General features: G+C 36.6%; 1 long non-coding RNA gene and 1 pseudogene across 1 annotated transcript; both read left to right on the top strand.

The window, feature by feature from the left end:
• Nucleotides 1-4,591: 4,591 nt before the first annotated feature.
• Nucleotides 4,592-4,724, top strand: LOC145244157 (U2 spliceosomal RNA; annotated as a pseudogene).
• Nucleotides 4,725-16,231: 11,507 nt separating this feature from the next.
• On the top strand, nucleotides 16,232-18,815 carry LOC145243631 (uncharacterized). The gene is made up of 2 exons (XR_013862919.1): nucleotides 16,232-16,462; nucleotides 18,089-18,815. It is a non-coding gene; the product is annotated as an uncharacterized LOC145243631 (long non-coding RNA).
• Nucleotides 18,816-19,408: the final 593 nt, after the last annotated feature.

The raw sequence follows: 19,408 nt of genomic DNA, 5'->3' as shown, positions 1-19,408 counted from the left end.
TATTTAACTTTCTGGCTATGATCAAACACCCATGTACTACTTTTTTTTGTAGTTGCATAAGTTAGCTGATGAGAAGAAATACAAGCAGAACTGAATTCATTTAAATAAAGCTAATAGTTTAGAATTTGATTTTACCCAGATGTGCATGTACACAAAGAAAGAAACACTTACTTGAGGACTTCTGTAACTACAGGAAACATGTGGCAGCTAGGATAGCTGATGCTGCTGGATTCAGTTGTTTTTTCTAATCCACATAATTCTCACAATAGCTGATAGTAGAATTCCATCATGATCAAGAGGAGTACCTGAAATTACAAAAATATACACATAGAAGGAAAGAAAAAGAATACTTACTCTATTTCTATGACAATGATGGCTGCCAACACTTCGAGATGCTAATGTTGGAAGAAACAGATAGACATACATCATACACAGTTTGATTGTACCCAGATGTGCTTGAACGCAAAGAAAGAAAAACTTGATTCAAAGTGCACAAGACATGTTGCAGACAGGAACGGTGATGCTGCTAGGTTTCATTGCTTGTTCCAATCTATAAAAAAGAGAGGATATTTATAGTGTTGATAATCTACTGCTGTGTGAAAGCTGGAACAATGGAAACAGTTAAATTAAATTTTCAAATCACAAAGACTGAAATCGAAATAGAAAGAAGAAAGGGTGATACTATACTCATCTTCCTGTCGGTGCAGACCACTTGCTGGTGACTGTTCGTTCGCTATTAAACTGGAAAGTAAAACAAAAAAACAAAGAAAAAAAACAGGTTCCGCCGGGGAAAGCTCTTGTCTGGGCAGCGAGGTGATGAACTCCCGAAAGGAGGGGCACTATATAAAAACAAGCTTTGCTGCGAACATCTACTAAAAAGCGGTTTCTACTCAGAATAACAGGCGGAGCAGAAAACAGAGGTGTTCTCTCTACCCAACAGGATTCGTAAAGATACCACTAGTTTGTGTTCATAAGACGGCGATGATCGCTCACAAAACTGGCATTCCTACTATCATATCGGAGGACCGTCATATATAATTGCACTACCATTTCGTATTGGAGGACGGTCATATATAATTGCACTACCATACCGTTTCGGAGTTCGTAGACAGTAGGAATAATAAAAGCGGCCTTAAAGCGGCTTGTGAGCACACAATCTAGTCGAACTCTAGTCGTCCTTAGTCGAGTCGAGGCAAGCATGCATTACATAGTAACACGAGCACGTGTCGCCTGCTTAGAGGGTAGCCCCCTTCGGGAGATTCGAAAGCGCACCTCACAGCGGAAGAGCTTCGGAACCAATCGGACCGTACCCAGACTTGCAGCTATTTGTTAACTTGGAAGTGGAGTCAACACCCCGACACTGAGAAAAGAGCTTTCCAAAAGCTCAAAACCAGTTGCATGCAAAGTCGGGGAAACTGGGAGCAGGCTGGGGAGAACACAGGGCCTTGGAGGGAGGCCCATTTTTCTCTTTCGTTCGGTTTACATCTTTCGGGTATTGTTCTCCTTTCAGCCTGCCCCCTTCACGCCTTTTTGCTCGCCACATGCAAGCATATAAAAAGACGACCAGATGACGGACGCAACAAACTCATGCCGACATTTTCTGGATTTTTTTTTTTTTTTTTTTTGCCAGAGCCCATTTAGCCGTGTAGCTGTTAAACTACAACGTTACACCCCCCTACCACGGTGAGGATAGGGTTGGACTTTAGGAGGGAAAATACACATCCAGAATTTTATACAAGGAAAGCACGGTCTATAAACTGCACAATTGTCACGGTAATTATACAGTTTATCGACCGCCCTTAAATAATATTATATATATATACTTTCATCTAACAAATTAAATTAAAAGACGTTAATTTAGATTTAAATTAAAAATATTTTATCCAAGAACACCACGGTTTATAAACTGCACAATTGTCACGGTAATTCTAAAGTTTATCGACCGCCCTTAAATAATATTATATATATATACTTTCATCTAACAAATTAAATTAAAAGACGTTATTTAGGCTTTAATTAAAAATATTTTATCCAAGAACAGCACGGTTTATAAACTGCACAATTGTCACGGTAATTATACAGTTTATCGACCGCCCTTAAATAATACTTTCATCTAACAAATTAAATTAAAAGACGTTAATTTAGATTTAAATTAAAAATATTTTATCCAAGAACACCACGGTTTATAAACTGCACAATTGTCACGGTAATTATACAGTTAATCGACCGCCCTTAAATAATATTATATATATACTTTCATCTAACAAATTAAATTAAAAGACGTTATTTAGATTTAAATTAAAAATATTTTATCCAAGAACACCACGGTTTATAAACTGCACAATTGTCACGGTAATTATACAGTTAATCGACCGCCCTTAAATAATATTATATATATACTTTCATCTAACAAATTAAATTAAAAGACGTTAATTTAGATTTAAATTAAAAATATTTTATCCAAGAACACCACGGTTTATAAACTGCACAATTGTCACGGTAATTCTAAAGTTTATCGACCGCCCTTAAATAATATTATATATATACTTTCATCTAACAAATTAAATTAAAAGACGTTAATTTAGATTTAAATTAAAAATATTTTATCCAAGAACACCACGGTGTATAAACTGCACAATTGTCACGGTAATTCTAAAGTTTATCGACCACCCTTAAATAATATTATATATATATTTTCATCTAACAAATTATATTAAAAGACGTTAATTTAGATTTAAATTAAAAATATTTTATCCAAGAACACCACGGTTTATAAACTGCACAATTATCACGGTAATATCGATTAGCTAGGTTTCTAACAGTATTTTGTATAATAAAATATAAATACCTTTAAATTTGTTTGACATCAGAGAAGTAGGCAGAAATAAAAGCAGCGGCAGGGCGGCGGCTTAGCTGGGTCTTCTGGCTGGTCATCTATTCTCCTCGAACTCTTCTCGCTGCCACGGTCAAACTGAATTTACAGCCCGTTTTGGGGCTGTTTTATATTTCACCATCGGCGGGGAAATTCAAACATTTCCCAGTCGACGTTACAAACTTTTTACCTTTTATGGAGTTTGTGGTACGTAGCTGCCTTTTCATTGGTTGATTTAAACTTGTTTAGTTTGAAGAGTGCATGTAGACGTGTGTGTGTCTGTGTATGTGTGTGTTAATGCAAGTGTGTGTGTATGTGGGTGTGTGTGTCGTTGGCGTGCAAGCATGGTGGCGGGGAGCGTAGACACATTCTCTGTCTCTTTCGGTCTCTCCCCCCTTTTCCCTCTCTCTCTGTCTATATATAAGGACACGGAGAAGCGCGCGTGCGCGAGAGCGAGCATTCGAGCGAGAGAGAGAGATAGATAGAGAGAGAGAGAGAGAGAGAGAGAGAGAGAGAGAGAGGGGGGGGTAGCACCCGAAACTTTGAAATGTTATAAAAAATTATAAAATAATTATATAATATATATATATATATATATATATATATATATATATATATATATATATATATATATATATACATGTATTTATTTATCATAAGACGAAATTTAGCGGGAATCTACAGCCACGTGGAAAGAAATATTTCTATCCATACATTTTGGACAAAATCAAACTGTAGTATCTGTTTTTTTTTTCTTTAATTAAAACTTAAAATATCACTTAACTAAACCACTCTATAGATTGATGTGATATTTGGAATATGCTGTAACATTGATACAGACAAAGTAAGGAACAGTTACGTCATAGACACAAGAAAATATACGTATAATTATAATAGGAAAAAACGAAAACGTTAAAAAGTATATGCATCCTATGCAGTTATGCTACCGTGCCGAAATAAAAACGGTATTATTTAGAAATCTATTCTTTGAATTATTTGCTAATAATTAAAAAAAAATATTTTCGTTAACAGATACTATACATTGATCGTTTTTTTTATTTGATTTGATGTTTTTTATTTTTATTTTTATTTATTTTTTATTTATCTTATTTTTATTTATTTTTATTTAACATTTGATGTTTTTTATTAAATTGTTAGGTGAAAGTACGGAATAGTTACAAAACGCCCTCCTCTCCCCATTTTAAGAACGACTTCCGGAATACCCCCTCCAATCTCTCCATGTTAAGAACGGCTTTCTTGGGGGTGTTTTCTTTCAGAAAGCCGTTCTTATCATGGAGAGATTGGAGGTGTTAATACTACGCTGGGGCAGCTTGTAAAATAAGAAATATCAAAGAAAACTTCTGCGACATTTTTGGGTAAAATTTTCAAGTTAAATTCAATTTTATCCTATCTTTTGCTTATTAAATTATTGGATGAAAGTCCAGAATAGTTAACATGCCCCTCTCTACATTAAGAATGGCTTTCTTAACTTTTAAGGTAATGATTTCTTAAAAAATTACAATTTAATAACGAAAAAAAAACCGGTTATTTTTACGACATACCCCAGCGTAGCAAGCATAAACACCCCAACCCGAAAAGTCTTAGTAAAGTGAGAGGCAAGTGGTGGTGGGGGGGGGGGAAGGGCAGAAGAATTGGCACGTGTCAAACGAAGTTGAAATAAATCCATTTCGTGAACAAACTTTCAAATTCGATTTACACTTTTTTTCTTGGCCTTTTGGTCAAGATCAAAGTGTAGTATCTGTTCTTCAGATGCTGCACTTTAATTGCTTGTTCTCTTTCGGTGGAGGAGAAATCCTTCACGACTGAGACAATTTTTATTTTTGTACCTTTTCTCCACGTTAAAAAACGACCCTGGTGTCTAACTCTGTCCCGTGGGGAGGCATAGTAAATAGGTACACTTATGACCCCCACCTCTCCCACCTCATGACAGCTTTTAACGGAAAGTTGATTTGCGTTGGTGTGTTTGAGTATTTGTGTGTACGTGCGTGTTCGTGTATGTGTGTGTTTATGCGAGTGTTTGTATGTGCGTTTATGAAAGTGCGTATGTATGTGTGTGTTTTCTGTATGTGTGTGTTTGTGCGAGTGTGTTAGAGTGTGTGCTTCTGTCTCTGCTTATGCTCCTGCCCCTCTTTGATGTGGAAGCACATATTCTCTCTCTCTCTCTCTCTCTCTCTCTCTAGATATATACTTCCACATATATGTAAACATATATATATAAGTATATATATATACAAACACACACACACACACACACACACACACACACACACATATATATATATATATATATATATATATATATATATATATATATATATATATATATATATATATATATAACTTAGTGGCAGTGGCACGGAGAAGCCAGAGAGAGAGAGAGAGAGACAGAGACAGACAGACAGACAGACAGACAGTCAGACCAACAGACAGACAGACAGAGACACAGAGAGAGAGACAAAGAGACAGAGAGAGAGAGAGAGGTTAGCAGCCGAAACTTTGAAAAGTTATAAAAAATAAAAAAATAATTATAATATATAATTATATATATATATATATTTCGTTAACAAACTTTCAAATTCGCTTGACACTTATGACACCCACCCGTCCCCACCCCATTACAGCTTCTAACGGAAAGTTGATTTGTGTTGGTGTGTATTTGTGTCTACGTGTGGGTTTGTGTATATGTGTGTGTTTTTGCGAGTGTGTGTGTTTATGAAAGTGTGTGCATGAGTGTGTTTATGCATTTACATTTCAAAATACGCGCATTAATATAACTAGCTCCAAAACTATTTGTCTCTGCTAATTTTCCTTGCGATATTCGTTTTCAGCATACCTGAACAAACTGAGGTTTGGCCACTTTCATATGCCGCCTGTTCAAACTGTTCAAACATGGTCGCCAGTGATTTACATTTCAAAATACACGCATTAATAAAACTAGCTCCAAAACTATTTGTCTCTGCTAATTTTCCTTGCGATATTCGTTTTCAGCATACCTGAACAAACTGAACAGTACTAGTTTTCCGGAGACGAGTTTTCCCGGGACAAGTTTTCCGGGCACTGGTATAAATGCTATAGATTCGAATTTAGGAAAACTCGTCCCGGGAAAACTCGTCTCCGGAAAACTCGTCTCCGGAAAACTCGTCTCCGGAAAACTCGTCTCCGGAAAACTCGTCCCCTTTCGCTAGGTAGGAAAACTGGTCCCGTATTGAATAAATATCGATTGAAAACACATTTTATGATCGTTCTTGAAGGAGATATTGCTTTTTAAAATAGACTATAGCCCCCCCCCATAATATTTTTAAAAAATATTTTTATTTGTTTAATGTTTTTTTTTTGTTTTTTTTTCTACCTAACTGGCTAAGTTCTTAGTGGTTTCACTTATTTTAAAGCGTTTATTATGTTCATACAAAGTTAATTAAAAAAATTTTTGGTTCTTATTTTAACGATGTTTTTTGGAGTCATAAAAACAATAATAAAAAAACAAAACAAAAAAATTAAAAATTGGGAGCGTTACTTTTTTGTTTTGGTTTTTTAATTATGATAGTTTTTTGTTGTTATGTTTTCGTTTTCTCTCATACCAAATGCAATGCACTCATGCGTTATTTAAAATTATAATTCTATCAATTATCAACATTTATTGTCGTCCTGTCAAATTTTGCAAAAATTAACTAATAAATCAAAAGCGAAATATTTTTTTGGCGCGAGAGATGCCATGTGCTAACAATCTCTCGTTAACTCATTTTTAATTTTTTTAATTTTTACTTCAAAATTCTAAAATCAATCATTCAGAGAAAAAGTAATCACTAAATAAATTTATTAATCAATTTTATTGAAAACTCCGCTATCGTTTATCAAGAATCTTTTTAATTTCATTTTTTGTTGGTTGTTTTTCCGAGGGAGATATACCCCCCCCCTCTCTAAATTATATTTAAAAAAATATTAAACTTTTGGTTTGTATTACTGTACACATAGATTCGAAAAATAATAAACTAGACAAAATACTGTTAGAAATTCGCTCAATATATATTACCGTGACATAGGTTGACATATATTCGGTGCTTTTTTTAATAGTATTTTGTCTAGTTTATTATTTTTCGAATCTATGTGTACAGTAATACAAACCAAAATTTTAATATTTTTTGAGTTTTCCTAAATTCTTATTATTTATAACACCTATTCCCGAACTTACTGTGTTTAAGAGAGAGTCGGCCACTATTTTGAATTGTCCACTACATCGGTAAACACTGTATGTTTTTCGAGCTGAATAAACATGTTACATTGAATAAAAACACGAAAAATATATCCAGTTTGGTAGGAAAGTAACTTATCTTGCTTTTGATAACATTTATTTGTTATATATTTGTTTTTTGACAACTTTTTCGAATCGATGTGTACAGTAATACAAACCCAAATCGATTTTACCCTTTTATAACAACAGTAAATAAGTAAATTCTTTTTATATTAATATAAAAAAATATGCGGTCTCGTTTATGAACATAATAAACGCTTTAAAATAAGTGAAACCACTAAGAACTTAGCCAGTTAGGTAGAAAACGGACACTTAGAAAATCGATTTTATTTAGAAAAAAAAAAAAACATCAAACAAGTAAAAAAATTTTTTTTTTAATATTATGGGGGGGCTATAGTCTATTTAAAAAAAAACAATTTCTCCTTCAATAACGATCATAAAATGTGTTTTCAATCGATATTTATTCAATAAGGGACCAGTTTTCCTACCTAGCGAAAGGGGACGAGTTTTCCGGAGACGAGTTTTCCGGAGACGAGTTTTCCGGAGACGAGTTTTCCGGAGACGAGTTTTCCGGAGACGAGTTTTCCCGGGACGAGTTTTCCGGGCACCATAGATTCATCAGAGCACATCCCATTAAAGTACTTGTAAACAGGGATAAAACACTGATGCGATGGGACAGACTTTGGAGATTGACCTATAGCACGGGGCCTATTAGATTAGATACTCTTTTTTTGTTGTTGTTTTTGTGCTCAACGATAAAAACCGACTTCTTCATTTGTGTTTGCTTCTCATTTTCGCTTTTTCTCTGATAAGTGTTTCGCTAATGTGAAAAGAAAACATGTTCGAACGTTTGCTGACATTTATTGGATGTGTTGCTACCAGTATTTTGCTTAATTTTCGAGTTTGGAGCGATTATCGAGTCTCACAAGATGTCTGTAAAATGTCAGACACTTATTTATTGTTCTAACTTAAAACTGTGCGCTACTTTTGTTTGTGTTAAATAAACGTTTTAAAATAAATTAAAACAACAAAAATGTGATCTAGGTAGGTAGAAGGGTAACTTATCTTGCCTTTGGTAACATTCATTTTTTTATATATTTATTTGTTAACTACTTTTTCGTTTTGTTCTTATTGAATGCGAAATATTCGCCGTGGAATTTCCACGGGTCACGATTATTTCGTTTTATTAATCTTAAGTTTCATAGAATAAAAAGTTCAGACACAACTTTGTGGAGCCATTTTTAATCGATTTCATTTAACTTCTGTTTGACCCCGGCACGTGCAGTGCAGAGAACACGATCCTTTCTCTTCTTCCCCCCACTTTCTCTCTTCTTTAGCTTGCTGACAAGAAGCGATGCTTATGTGTGCGTGTGTGCGTGCGTATGTGTGTTGTCGGTTTCAACAAAATTTTAAAAAATAAAAACTTTTTTACCGACCGGCCGGATGAGGGTTGTGAGGTGTGGTTAGAGTTTATGAAAATAAATGTTAGCAATAAAAACTTTTTACAATCAAGTTAGAAAAAAGAAAACAATTTACTTCCCCACCAAATTATCGTATTATTGGAGCCCCCGATTCTTCTTTTTTTTAGGCGATGTAATAAACCATATTTTGGAGTAGGGTTGCCTCTTCTCTTTATTTTGGTTTGTATATTTTTCATGTTGCAAAAATGCTCCCGGGAGATCTTTTTAGGATTCTAAAGGTTTGCTTTTTTTTTTTACACTTTTTAAATGTAAAAAACTGTAAACAGGCAGTTTACGATTTGAAAGGCATCGTTAAAATGGTATTTTTCGCTAGTTCTTTCAACTTTATATTTTTATTTCGTCGTCTTCAAGTCCAATGTACATAAGTTCCTGATGAGCCGTTCCTCTTAAGTAATCCAATTTACCAAATTTACACTTCTAATGATTACTATGATATTGTCCAATTGACAACTGTACACACTTTAACCCTTATCCTCGAGTGGCCTCTGGGGCTTGATAAATAGTGATTCCTTTATAAAATAAAAAATATTTCAATACTATGATGGTGAATCTATAGTCAGTCTGTGCTGATTTTCCTTGCGATATTCGTTTTCAGCATACCTGAACAAACTGAGGGTTGGCCACTTTCATATGCCGCCTGTTCAAACATGGTCGCCAGTGATTTACATTTCAAAATACACGCATTACTATCTCGAAAACTATTCGTCTGTCTGTGCTAATTTTCCTTGCGATATTCGTTTTCAGCATACCTGAACAAACTGAGGGTTGGCCCCTTTCATATGCCCCCTATTCAAACATGGTCGCCAGGGATTTACATTTCACAATACACGCATTAATAAAACTAGCTCCAAAACTAGTAGTTTGTCTGTCTGTCTCTGCTAATCTTCCTTGCGATATTCGTTTTCAGCATACCTGAACAAACTGAGGGTTGGCCCCTTTCATATGCCGCATGTTTAAACATGGTCGCCAGTGATTTGCATTTCAAAATACACGCATTAATAAAACTATCTCCAAAACTATTTGTCTCTGCTAATTTTCCTTGCGATATTCGTTTTCAGCATACCTGAACAAACTGAGGGTTGGCCACTTTCATATGCCGCCTGTTCAAACTGTTCAAACATGGTCGCCAGTGATTTACATTTCAAAATACACGCATTAATAAAACTAGCTCCAAAACTATTTGTCTCTGCTAATTTTCCTTGCGATATTCGTTTTCAGCGCATACCTGAATAAACTGAGGGTTGGCCCCTTTCATATGCTGCCTGTTCAAACATGGTCGCCAGTGATTTACATTTCAAAATACACGCATTAGTATCTCGAAAACTATTTGTCTGTGCTAATTTTCCTTGCGATATTCGTTTTCAGCATACCCGAACGATTTTAAAATGGAAAGTCTGAATGTTAACGAAGCAAACACACACACACACACACAAAAAAAAGACACACACACACACACACACGTAAACTCAGTGAAAGTGTCTACTGTCGATAAGCTAGTTGTAAATTAGATTACTGACTCTTATGAGTTTTAGTCTACCCACCCTTTACAACTGTGATACAGTAGAACAGTCCGTCTCTGGACAATTAGCAGTGTATCGCATAACTCAATGACAGTGTCGAATGTTGACTAGCTAGTTGTAAGTTAGGTTACTGGCTCTGATGAGTTACACTCTAACCACCCTTAATAACTGTGATACAGCGGAACAGTCCGTTTTTGGACAAGTAGCGATGATCGCATAACTCATTGAAAGTGCCGAATGTCTATTAGCTAGTTGAAACTTAGATTACTCGCTTTGATGAGTTTCAGTCTAACCACACTTAATAACTTTGATACAGCGGAACAGTCCGTCTGTTTCGCATAACTCATTGACAGTGTCGAGTGTCCATTAGCTAGTTGTAACTTCGTAGCCAGCCGAAAAGTCCCTTTAAGAAGAGACTTGAAGATAATAATTATTGTTGTTATTTGTATTGTTATTCTTATCGTCAAGCCATGCACGTGCAGAAATCCATTTCCAACTCAACTGTGTTAAAAAAACTTACTTCTTCAACGAGACAAGAACGCCGACACTCGACTTCGCACCGATACGCGAATGACAATTCATAGAAATTAAAGCTGTTGATTTTATTGAATGTTACAACTTTGCCCCCACTCACACACACAGACACAGCGACGAACGATCTTGGCGACGCTTTCGATTGTAAATATAAGAGCGTTGTCGGCGGCGACAACCGGAAATGGCAAACCCTGTGTCAGTCAGATTTGTTTATTTCACGCCAATTTGAACTGCAAAATAATTCGTTTTAACTAATGAGACCTGTGGAAATTCTAAGGTTAATCCTTCGGAGTTAAGACAACAAAGCGTAAAAGTTGAAAAAAACAAAATACAAATCAAATGTATATGTAAATGTTACCAAAGGCAAGATAAGTTACTCTTCTACCTACCTGAACAAGTGTTTTAAGTTCTGCTGCGATATTCGTTTTCAGCATACCTGAGCCAAACTGAGGGTTGGCCCCTTTCATACGCCGCCTGTTCAAACTGTTCAAACATGGTCGCCAGTGATTTACATTTCCAAATACACGCATTAATAAAACTAGCTCCAAAACTAGTAGTCTGTCTGTCACTGCTATTTTTCCTTTCGATATTCGTTTTCAACATACCTGATCAAACTGAGGGTTGGCCCCTTTCATATGCCGCCTGTTCAAACATGGTCGCCAGTGATTTACATTTCAAAATACACGCATTAATAAAACTAACTCCAAAACTAGTAGTCTGTCTGTCTCTGCTAATTTTCCTTGCAATATTCGTTTTAAGCATACCTGAACAAACTTAGGGTTGGCCCCTTTCATATGCCGCCTGTTCAAACATGGTCGCCAGTGATTTACATTTCAAAATACACGCATTAATAAAACTAGCTCCAAAACTAGTAGTCTGTCTGTCTCTGCTAATTTTCCTTGCAATATTCGTTTTAAGCATACCTGAACAAACTTAGGGTTGGCCCCTTTCATATGCCGCCTGTTCAAACATGGTCGCCAGTGATTTACATTTCAAAATACACGCATTAATAAAACTAGCTCCAAAACTAGTAGTCTGTCTGTCTCTGCTAATTTTCCTTGCAATACTCGTTTTAAGCATACCTGAACAAACTTAGGGTTGGCCCCTTTCATATGCCGCCTGTTCAAACATGGTCGCCAGTGATTTACATTTCAAAATACACGCATTAATAAAACTAGCTCCAAAACTAGTAGTCTGTCTGTCTTTGCTAATTTTCCTTGCAATATTCGTTTTAAGCATACCTGAACAAACTTAGGGTTGGCCCCTTTCATATGCCGCCTGTTCAAACATGGTCGCCAGTGATTTACATTTCAAAATACACGCATTAATAAAACTAGCTTCTAGTCCAATACCGGCTTCCATCTTATCTCGAAATTACTTATAACGGCACCAACTTACTTTCGGAAGAACCCCCCCCCCCATCAGCCTTTTCTTTTATATCGTAAGCTTCTTAAAACGTTACTAGCTTAAGTTCAGAATAAAATCACGATTTTCTATTAACGGCTAATTTAAAAAAAAAATGTTTTGAACGCTACTAACTGAATTTCTTTCAACACAGTTTGCAATTTGGAGACGGAATTGTTTTTGTTGAGATAAGTGATTTCAATCATGCTTTTTATTTTGGATTTAAAATATTAACAACTCCATTTTATTTCAGTATTTAATTTGTGTATTTCTGTTTTATTAAATGCTAGCTTTTTTTTTTTTTTTTTTTTTTTTTTCCTCGTACATATGTTTATTTATCTGCCGAGTTGATAGCAAAAATTACGAATTATACTCATTTTTAGTTCGTGTGAGGGGAATCTATCACCATACTTTCCCTTAAACACGTCTGTTGGACTTTTATTAAGTACAATACTTAATAGTTTTTTTTGTTTTGTTTTTTTTTAATGGAGAGTAGAAAACGCATTGTGGATGCGTTATCGGCAGCTCCTGTTACTCTCGCTTCTTCTTATTTGTCCCTCAGTCCTCATTTTTTTAAATGAGTGATTTTTCGGACAAAGGGAGAAGAAAAAGCTGTTTTCTAGGTTGGCAGTATTTTTGCGAACAGTTGGCTGAGATGGCGGAAATTTTCTGTTTCTATGTCTATCCTTGTAGCCATGTCACTAGTAAGGGTGCTGGAGGTAAACGTTTTGTCTGGGCTGACGTTATCCGCCTGATAGTCAGGGACCCGAACCTTGGATTAACCACTAAGGAGGCTGTCCTATCAGCAGGTGCAAAGTACTGGGGCTGCTGCATTGCCATTTGGTGAATGGATTCTGGACCATGCAGTAGCTTCTGGTGGGGCCTCTCGATGCCATACTAGTGGGTAATTGTTACGGCTTTACCTTATCATTAACTACAAATAAAAAAAAAAAAAATTCTTCGTTTCTTTTTCTCTCTTAATTTCCCCTCTCTGTCCTGCTCTAAGTAAATCTGTCGACCTAGTCCACAAATTCCAAAATTTCATCATGACAAGTTTCAAGAAAAAATACACGATTAAACCCGGTTCTCCAACTTCCAACGTAGACCCCTACTACCATGTCTCCTTCTCCAACATCAGGGGTCTTCGTTCTAACCTTCCAGAGGTTGAAACCCAATTACAGGAGACTAAACCAGACCTTTTATTTTTAAGTGAAACTGGCATTGGACAGGCTATTTCCCTAGATGAGTTTGCAATTTCAGGATACTCTAACTTAACTTCTAAATCTGACCCCCAAGATCGTCATGGGCATGGAATATGTGCCTATATTAAAGATAGCTTTCCATGTGGGAGGGACATCTCCAGGGAAGATCCTAACTTACCCTATATGTGCTTCCGGGTTGCTTTAGCTCACACTACTGCATTTATATTTACTCTCTATCGCCCCCACAACAGTGGAGTTACTATCTTTCAAAGCATATCTGAGAAAATTGACCAAGTCCTTTCTACTTATCCTTCAGCTAACATTCACGTATGTGGAGACTTCAATGTTAACAACGTCGAATGGTTGACCCACTCAAACAAGACCGATGATGAGGGGAGGTTCTGTCATGATTTCTCCATTGCCTATGACCTCACTCAGATTGTTCAGGAACCTACCCGTGTGCCCGATAATGACGGCCAGTATGCGAGCCTACTAGACCTTTTTCTCACAACTTGCCCTGAACTATGTTCAGTTTCTGTTCTGTCGCCTCTTGGATCTTCCGACCACTCTGTTGTATCAATTAAGATAAAAATGAAATGTAATAAGTCCCCAGACGTACCTCTTCATCGTACAGTATATCGATACACTAAGGCTGACTGGGATAGCTTCCGTACATTTATATCTGATATACCTCTGCATTCCATGTTTAAAAAGGATGTGTCCTCTATAGTATTAGACCTAACTGAATGGTTAATTGTAGGTATTGACCATTTCATACCCTCTAAAAAGTTTCAGCAAAAACCTAACAGCCAGCCATGGTTCTCTCCAGAATGTGCTGCTGCCATTGCGCACAGAAATCACTTTTTCCACTGCTTCAAACGTAATAGATGTATGGAAACTAAAGCCGTTTTCAGGACTGCCAGCAACCATTGTAAGAAAGTAATAAGGAACGCAAGAGTGTTGTATGCTCAATCTGTTAAGTCCAAAGTAGCTGAGCAGCGGCTTGGTTCCCACCAGTTTTGGCAAATAGCAAACAGAATCCTGAACAGAAGCGTGTGCTCCATCCCAACTATTATCAATGGACCTGAGGTAATCTCGTCAGCATCAGACAAAGCCAAACTCTTTGTCAAGAACTTTGCAGCAAATTCTACCCTTTGCGACCAAGACCGCCAACCCCCAATATTTCCTCCTGTATCAGAAAACACGCTATGTGATATACGTATATCTGTACGTGATGTTGCGAAGCTAATCAAAAACCTTGATTCGAGTAAAGCAACTGGCCCTGATGGTATTCCAATTTTAGTACTCAAAAAACTTCAACCTGAATTAGCGCCCATACTTACAAAACTGTTTAAACGTTGTCTTAAGGAGAATAGTTTCCCATCTCCCTGGAAAATCTCATCAGTATGCCCTGTATTTAAGAATTCAGGTGATCGCTCATCCCCCTCTCAGTACAGGCCAATAAGTCTCCTGTGCGTCATGAGTAAGTTGCTAGAATCTGTGTTAAATACAGAAGTAATCAAACATCTCAACAAAAATAACCTTCTTAGTGACACTCAATATGGTTTCCGTTCTGCTAGATCTACAGCAGATGTCCTTACAGTTATATCGCATAGGATTAGCAAATCTCTCGACGGTGGCAATCTTTCTAGAGCAATTGCTCTTGACATATCTAAAGCCTTTGATAGGGTATGGCATAAAGGTTTACTTCATAAGATCGCTAGCTATGGTATAGCTGGAAAAGTCTTCTCAATTATTAAATCATTTCTTTCTGATAGGTTCATAAGAGTAGTAGTTGAGGGGCAAAAATCAGAAGCTCACAGTATTAATGCCGGTGTCCCTCAGGGATCCATCCTGGGCCCAACTCTTTTCCTGATCTACATTAATGATCTTCCAAATCATATCCTTACATCATTTGTAGACATTTATGCTGACGACACTACCATTTATGGTACCACATCTAAGACAGTAAACGACCAAGTTCTCTCCAATTCTCTCTCCTCTGATCTTGAGCACGTAGTACAATGGGGAAAGGAGTGGCTGGTTACTTTTAATGCATCTAAAACCAAGCTTCTCTCTTTACATCATCAACATTCTAATCCACATTTGTCATCAATTGAAATGAATGGCTCTCGTCTTCAGGAGGCCTCAAGTTTTGACAAGCTTCTGGGCTTGACCATTACTCCTGATCTTAAATGGAACACGTATATCAAATCTGTTGCCAAGGCCGCTGGAAAAATGGTGGGATCTTTCTATCGATCCAGTAGATATCTCACTGCTGATGCTATTCTCTACCTATATAAGAGCCAGGTACGTCCAAGGATGGAATACTGTTGCCACATCTGGGCAGGAGCTGCTAGAAAGGACTTGTCCTGCCTTGATAGAGTTCAAAATAGACTTCGTAGCCTCGTAGGAGATGTCCTTTTCTCCTCCTTGCAACCTCTATCTCACAGAAGAGATGTTGCGAGTTTGTCTCTGATGTATCGTTATTTTCATGGAAAGTGTTCAACTGAGCTTCAATCTTTGGTCCCCCCTCGCCAAACTTTCACAAGAAACACTCGTCTAGCTGTAAACACTATCAATAATTTCCCCCACTCTTTATCTGTGCCTAAACCTAAACGTAGATTCCATGAACAAAGCTTCTTTCTTAGAACTGCACGCCTGTGGAATTGTCTTCCGTTTTCCTGCTTTCCGGCTGACTACAATATGGTTGTGTTCAAGTCTAAAGTAAATAAGTTCTTGATGAGCCGTTCCATATAAGTTATTAAATTTACCAAATTTTCATTACTAATGATTACTATATTGACCAATTTCTACTGTACACTCTTTAACCCTTATCCTTGAGTGGCCTCTGGGCCTTGATAATGTGGTGATGTCAGTACAGTCGGAAAAACATAGGGCCTGGAAGGGAATTCCAAAGTCTAGCAGTTCGAAGGAAGAAGCTAGTTGAGTAGAAAGCTTTTCGACATCTAAGCATCTCTACAGTGTAGGGGTGGGATTTTGCTGCTTGTCGGGTTTGTCGAGGGTATTTATGTCGAGGGGCTACTAGTGCTTTGAATTCGTCCAAGTATTTACCGTCAAAGTACTTGTAATATTTTACAGGGAAGCCACATTTCGGCGATGGAGCAGAGATAGAGAGACGTGGTTGGCGACGGTCTAGGAATGCGACGACGTGTTTGGTCTGCGTTTTTTCTTCCTCTCTCTCTCTCTCTCTCTCTCTTGACCCACAAAAGCATTTGTTTATATATAACTTGAAGTCCTCTGTTCTGGGACATATTTGAGAACCTGGTATTTTCCGTCGTCGTCCGACTCCAAAATCCGGCACTGCCATGCCATAATCCAAAACAACATAATTTAAACAGTAATAATTTGGATGTGTTGTGCACTACCAGTATTTGTCGCTGTAAGATTATTTAACTGATCTTCATTATTTAAACTACTGTTGTCATGTTGAGAACGTTCCAGCCAATATAACTTCAGACCTTCTTCAGGAGTATCTTATCGAACTCGGGAATCTTTTTGTCCAAATCGAAAAGATATACGAAATTTCAAACGGAACTCATTATTTAATCCACAGGAGTAACATGCTCTCATTCCGTCAGCCATGACCGGTTAAAAATCTTAAGTAATTCGTAATTATATTTTCAGTATCACTCGCACTGAGGAATGAACCTTCAACCTCCAAAAAAATGTCACTTAGAACTCAATTTTGCCTATTACTTCGCAAGGACCCATGGCGTAATTTTATATCCTGTCTTGACAGAGTTCAAAATAGACTTCGCAGTCTAGTGGGGGATTCCCTTTTCTCTTCCCTGCAACCTCTTTCCCATAGAAGAGGCGTTGCGAGCCTGTCTCTGCTTCATCGTTATTTTCATGGCAAGTGCTTGTCTGAGCTCTAATCTATGCTTCCCTCCTGTCCTGACTTTTACGGAAAACATTAATCTAGCTGAAACCACTATCAATAATTTCCCCACTCTTTATCTGTGCCTAAACCTAAACGTATATTCCATGAACAAAGCTTCTTTCTAATAACTGCACGCCTGTGGAACGCTGTTCCGTTTTCTTGTTTTCCGACCACAATATGGTTGTCTTGAAGTCCAATGTAAACAAATTCTTGATTAGCCATCCCCTTAAGTAATCCAATTTACCAAATTTCCACTATTAACGATTACTACGACATGTTCCTTTTGACCACTGTACATTCATTAACCCTTATCCTCGAGTGGCCTCCGGGCCTTGATAAGTGGTGATTCCTTTGTATACAAAAAAAAAGAAAACAGTGCCCTTCTTCTGTGTATATGTTGTTTATGTATAAGTGCATGCGTTTATATTTGCCTATGACTCCACAAGGACCCATGGCGTAACGGATAAAGTACTGGGTGATATTCAGTTTTAAGTGACACTCTTTTTGAAGGTTGAAGGCTCAAACCCTATATGCTGTTTATATTTGTTTTATAAATATGCATTTATTGCTGATATTTTTTTTTTACATGGAGTTCACCACTTATCAAGGCCCAATGGCCACTCAGGGATAAGGGTTATTGTGTGTACAGTAATCAAAGGGATAGTGTAGCAATAGTATTGGAGAATTGGTAAGGTGTAATTACTTAGAGGGGGGCGGTTCATCAGGAATTTGTTTGTGTTGGGCTTGAAGACATCTAGGTTGAAGTCGGGAGGGAAACAGGCAAGCGGAACAGAGTTCCACAGGCGTGCAGTTCTATAGTTTCTATCTACATTTGCATATCTGTCGCGTCACAAATATAATTCGTATTTTTATTTTTTTTATTATTTTTTTTTTTTTACAGAACAAAAACCAGACGTCCAAACAGTTTACAAATCAGCCGCTGAGGCAGGTGATGACATCAAGTTGTAAATTGTCTCCCCCCTTCTTCAACAAATTTTTTCGACGACAACGATGATTTCCCAACGTCTGCTTCAGTCGGTTTCTCTCTTTTCAATTTATCCTGACGAACACAAAAATACGAAATTGTCACACACAAAAAAACAAAAACAAAAAAAAAACAAAAGGACGGATTTTTGATGAAGGAAAAGCAAGATGTTTAATCATAGTATTTCTCACATTTGATCATATTTAGATTAGATGCAGGGCGGGTGGGGCTGTGTTATTACGAACTCATGAAAGACAAGCAGAACGGTATGTTAGATAATAATGAAAAACACTGCATAGCAAAATAAACATTTTTAGATTTTATTCAATTCTGCAATAGCTATCATAAAATTTCAGATGTAAAATTTATGAAATATTAATTCTTCATTGATGTCATCACAGAATATGCACACCTGCAATTTTCACGCACACACGCGCATATATACATATATACATAATAAAGTAAAGTTGGTCTATCTCTAGATTTTTGTCATTGACAGATTTCGTCTAAAAAATCAATATTTGGTTCTGACTAGCCATTTTCTTTTTAGCTTTGATCCATGTTGTTAAAAGCAATAACATTTGATATGTATATTTGTTACCTGTTTTGATTTTAATAAACCCTTCTTTATTGACATTACAAACTATGCGTTATTGCCTTGTGTTTACGTCACATGTCACACGTGACAGAGCAAACATGGCCGAAATTATTTTTTCCCGTTGAATAATGAAATACGTGTTTTATTTAATATTCCAGAAATATTTAACTAATTTTGACATGGCAATTAGGTAGATAACATTGCTTATTGTTGAAATTGATAAAAACAGTAAGTAGTTATTGTTGTTTTTTTAATGAAAACACATTTTTTTCAGATGTCGCATTTCGCTAAAATAACGAAGTACAAAAATTCAATTTAATATTACAATAATAAAGTACAAAAATTCAATTTTATTTTTTTCGAATGAATATAGGCGTTTGTATGTTTTATAGTTTACTAGCATTTCAGCCCGGCGTTGCCCGGGTGTTTGGAGGTGTATGTTGAGAAAAAAAAAAAAGAAAAAGCGGTCAATTTTTTTAAACTTTGACCCCTATTATGTCCCCTTAACATTTATTGTTTTGGACTCAAATCAAGTTATTAAGTTATATCCATGTCCAAGGAACCTATATCTAAAATTTCAAGTGTTTAGACCCACAATTGGCGGAGGAGTTTGGTAGAATTCTCAAAGGTCAAATCGT

Source organism: Euprymna scolopes, chromosome 22, assembly GCF_053919585.1.
Source record: "Euprymna scolopes isolate OS-2025 chromosome 22, ASM5391958v1, whole genome shotgun sequence".
NCBI classification, from domain to species: domain Eukaryota; kingdom Metazoa; phylum Mollusca; class Cephalopoda; order Sepiida; family Sepiolidae; genus Euprymna; species Euprymna scolopes.
This window is presented reverse-complemented; position numbering and strand designations above follow the sequence as displayed.